Genomic DNA, 5,275 nt, shown 5'->3' with positions numbered 1-5,275 from the left:
AATTCCGCCGAGGTCGACTTTGCTTTCATCATCCTTCGGGTCGATAAACTAATACCGGTTACGCACTGGGGTCGATGTAACGACTTAATCCGTTTGTCTGTCCTTGTTTGTCCCCTCTGTGTTTAGCCCCTTGTGGGTAGTAAAGAAACACGAGCACAGGATGGTGCTATTGAAGAAGCTGGTTCGTATAGTCTTGTCCAGCTTTACTCTGAACACTTCTTGTATTGAAGTAGAAGCCTTCCACCCGTACCCTGAATCTTTTCTACTCTTCAATCGCTCTCTGAAGGAGGCTAAAAATACTCTCGCTGTGGAAAGAATCGAATAACATCTTGCTTCATAAGAAGGGGGGTAAAGAAAATGTAAGAAACCACCGTTCCCATACGGCCCTTGTCTCACCTCTGTAAGCTCTTTACTATACACACACACACACACACACATATATGTATGTATATATACATATATATATATATATATATATATATATATATATAATGTGTGCATATATTGTCGGATTGAGTTGAAAATATTCACCCCTCTGTTAAAAGTGGTGGCGAGTTTGCATGGCAACTTTCAGTTTGCTCAGTTGAAAGGCTTCTCGGGCAAAATTGCTCATCTTTTAAAATGTGGCCGAATGAAATCGGGTTATAATACGGAAACAAGTAAAACTATAATCAACTATTTTAATCCCGAGCAACGCCGGGTATATATGTCGAATCTATAAAAATGAAGAAGGCGAAGATGGATTTTTATGTAAAAAGGGGTCTAAATGGGGCTGGAAGGGGATTAAAATCTACAGGAGGGGCTAACTTGAGGTGAGAAATTGATTTGGGGCGCTACAGTGGGTGCTTTGGTGTGTCAAGCGCAAGGTTATTTTATCGCTATCCTTTGGCGAACCGCAAGTTATTTTATAGATCACGTTTGGCGAACCGCAAAGTTATTTTATCGATCTTCTTTGGCGATAACCTTTCATGAACCGCTAAGTTATTTTATTGATCACGTTTGGCGAACCGCTAGATTATTTTATGGATCACGTTTGGCGAAACCGCTTGGGTATTTTATCGATCACGTTAGGCGAACCGCTAAGTTATTTTATAGATCTATTTGGCGAACCGCTAGGTTATTTTATCGATCTCCTTTGGCGAACCTCTAACTTATTTTATAGATCTATCAGGCGAACCGCTAAGTTACTTTATCGATCTCTTTTGGCGAACCGCTGACTATTTTATCGATACGTTTGGCGAACCGCTAGATTATTTTATCGATCACATTTGGCGAACCGCTAAGTTATTTTATCGATCTGTTTGGCGAACCGCTAAGTTATCTTATCGATCACATTTGGCGAACCGCAAAGTTATTCTATCGATTACGTTTGGCGAGCCGCTAATTTAATTTATCGACCTATTTGGCGAACCGCTAAGTTATTTATCGATCACGTTTGGTGAACCGCTAAGTTATTTTATCGATCACGTGTGGCGAACCGCTAAGGAATATTATTCTCTCATATTATTATTATATAATATTATATATATATATACATATATATCCATACATATACATATATATATATATACATATATATATATTTATGTATATAGATATATATGTATATATATGTATATATGTTTATATATATATATATAAATATATATATACCTTCCCCTCTCTCTCTCTCTCTTTCTCTCACTCTTCCTCATCTCTCTCTCAGCCGCTTGTCTTCCTCTATCTCTCTCTCTCTCTCTCTCTCACCCCTCCTCATCTTTGTCACTGCTAGCCAAAACTACTTCCTTTTACACGCGGCTTTCAAACTGTAAAGACACACATCTGTGTTCCCATGCGCTGCTAGAATCTCCTCGTCTAAGCCAGAAAAAAGGTCTTTTCGTTTGTTTTCTTGTTTATTTTTATTTCTCGTATTGTATTTTCTTTTTATTTCTCGTATTGTATTTTCTTTTTATTTCTCGTATTGTATTTTCTTGTACATGTATTTTTATCTTCTATTTTATTTTGTAGTTTTATTTGTATCGTTTTTACGTCCTGTTTGTGTTACATTTTTTTCTTGCTTGTGTTTACCCCTCTGCGAGGTAATTTTATTTTTATTCTCTCGCAGGAAGGATTAGTTTGGCGAGTCGTGTCCTGTCTTGCCTTCGAAACACGCTAGAGTCGAACTAGTGACAGCTGATGATAGGGGATTTTTCCTTGTGTAGTATGTCCTGTACTCTGTTTTTTTGTTGTAAAAAAATTGGTTTTTCCTTTTTCGTTTCTCGTTGAGTTCTACGTCTAGTTGTGGTGTCCTATACTCACGTATATATATTTACATATGCATGTATATATACATGTAGATGTAGGTACGTACATATATGTTTGTATGTATGCATATATTTTATTTATTACACTATATATATATGTATATATATATGTATATATATCCATATATATATACATATATACATATATATCTATATATATATACATATATGTATATATGTATATATGTATATATAATATATGTATATATGTGTGTGTGTGTGTGTGTTTGTGTGTGTGTGTGTGTGTGTGTGGTGTGTGTGTTAGGCAACCGATTGATCGATTTGCGAGTTGATTTAGTTTCCTTCAATCTCTCAGTTCAGCCGGAGTCACTCATTTTCTTTCAGTCAGACTTTTATATATCAGTTAATAGAAAACTAACCAGAACAAACAATCTGCCGGCAATTAGTGTACAGAAAATACCACATCACGCTGTATAAATATTGACGAAGTATATTGTATTTAAAATCGTTCGGATATGTTTCACTAGCATTGAGCAGCCTGCAAGAGAACTTTCGATCAATGCGAAATCGTTTCTTACACAATTATTCCCAAGAAACAGGCTGCTGTCGTCTGCAACAGCGTTATCAACTTGCCAGTATTTAACAGCTCTGTAAATTCTTTCAGATTTTTAGAGAAAGGGTAAATCGCCTACATTGACCCCAGTGCATAACTCGTACTTATTTTATTGACGCCTAAATGGACCGTATATGCTACGGAAATCGGATTAAGTTCCGGGTTTAAAATCCCAGGGGTTTATGACAGACCTTCATGTCTTTTATTCCTCTCTTCTCTAGGCCCGAAATTTTGGGGGAGAGGAGTCAGTCGATTAGATCGATCCAGTACGCAACTGGTACTTAATTTATGAACCCCGAAAGGATGAAAGGCAAAGTCGACCTCGGCGGAATTTGAACTCAGAAAGTAACGGCAGACGAAATACGGCTACGCATTTCGCCCGGCGTGCTAACGTTTCTGCCAGCTCCTCGCCGCCTTAAACTGTCTTTTATTTTGTTGCATGTTTCAGTCATTAGACTGCGGCCATTCTGGGGCACTACCTTGAAGAAAGAATTGATCCCCAGTATGTATTCTTCTTTCTTTTCTTGCCGAACCGCTAAGTTACGGGGGAGTAAACACACGAACACCGGTTGTCAAGCGGTGGTGGAGGACAAACGCACACAGAGACACACACTCGTACACACATATACACACTCATGCACATACTCACATATGTATACACACGACGGGCTTCTTTCAGTTTCCGTCTACCAAATCCACTCACAAAGCTTTTGTCGGCCCAAAGCTATAAGAGAAGAAACTTATCTAAAGTGTCACGCAGTGGGACTGAACTCGGAACCATGTGGTTGGGGAACCAAGCTTCTTACCACACAGCCACACTTGCGTCTATATATATTCTTTTCTTTCTTCTTTTTTTTCCCCCTTTTTTTCTTAGGAAGCTTGTGGGTCCGAATATGGAAGAGTTAGTTAACTGAATTCGACGTGGTGGCAGCGACGACTGCCTTTACTGTTTAATAAACTGGGACCATTGCTTGCTATTTCGGGTCTCGGGAAGAATATTCCAGTCGAGAAAGAAATAATTAAAAGCTGAGAAAGTTGCTTACATCCTTAGTAACTTGAATATAAGACGGTGAATTGGCAGAATCAAGACCTATTCCTTTATTGCCCACAAGGGGCTAAACATAGAAGGGGACAAACAAGGACAGACAGACGGATTAAGTCGATTATATCGACCGCAGTGCGTAACTGGTACTTAATTCATCGACCTTGGAAGGATGAAAGGCAAAGTCGACCTCGGCGGAATTTGAACTCAGAACGTAACGGCAGACGAAATACCTATTTCTTTACTTCTCACAAGGGGCTACACACAGAGGGGACAAATAAGGACAGAACGTAACGGCAGACGAAATACCGCTAAACATTTCGCCCGACCTGCTAACGTTTCTGCCAGCTCGCCACCTTAACATGTTCAATACCGCGCCGGAAGAAATGCTTAGTCGCATTTCTTCCGGCTCTTTATGTTCTGAAATCAAACACCGCCGCGATCAAATTTGCCTTACATCTTTTTTGGAGCAGCTAAAAAAAAAAGGTACTAATCAAATACTGGTGTTGATTTAATCCTTGCTTGTCCCCTCCCCTCACAATTATTGGTCTTAAACCTTGCAATGGAGCGGTGTTCCGCTCAGTAGGGGTGGGGTAAGGGTACCGTGACAACCGGTCACTTTTACGCCATGTAAACCGAGTAACCGGTCGTGTGAGCCCTAGCGCTCGAGACAGCATTGATATTATAGACATGCATACAGGGCAGCGAGATGGCAGAACCGTTGGCACGGCGGGGAAAATACTTAGCGGCATTTCGTTTATCTTGACGATCTGAGTTCAAATTCCGCCATGGTCGACTTTACCTCTGATCCTTTCAGGGGTCGATACAATAAGTACCAGTTGAACAGTGGGGATCGATGTTATTGAAGTAGCCCCCTCCCCCGAAATTGCTGTCAAAATTTGAAACCAATATTATATACAGGAATTGAGTTTGGGGAGAAAGAATCGATATTAGGTGAGCCAAGAAATTGAAAGAAATGTATGAAGATTGCATTGGCCCTTATAGATTGTTGTTGTTGCTATTGCTGCAGCTGTTGTTGTCGTTGTTGTTATTTACCTTGGAGAGATGTCTGTGTGTGTGCTCCGACCCATCGATTAAATTTTGTCGAGTTTGGTAAAAATTGGATTATAATTTGGGGGAAAAGGGTTTCATTTATCCTCTTTTTTTCTATCATATACCTATAAAGCCAAAAAAAAAAAAAAAGACATTTTGAAAATGCTTTCTTCCTCACCAGCCAACATCTAATGCAAAAATATTTAGTAGACACGTCTCTACAAACAAAATCTTTTGTGTAGATAAAACACACAAAAAGCAATAAATGAAAATGCAGATGTAACGATTTCTATGTAACAAATA

This window comes from Octopus sinensis, linkage group LG7 (assembly GCF_006345805.1).
Source record: "Octopus sinensis linkage group LG7, ASM634580v1, whole genome shotgun sequence".
NCBI classification, from domain to species: Eukaryota; Metazoa; Mollusca; class Cephalopoda; order Octopoda; family Octopodidae; genus Octopus; species Octopus sinensis.
The sequence above is the reverse complement of the archived record's forward strand: the minus strand, read 5'-3'. Positions refer to the sequence as shown.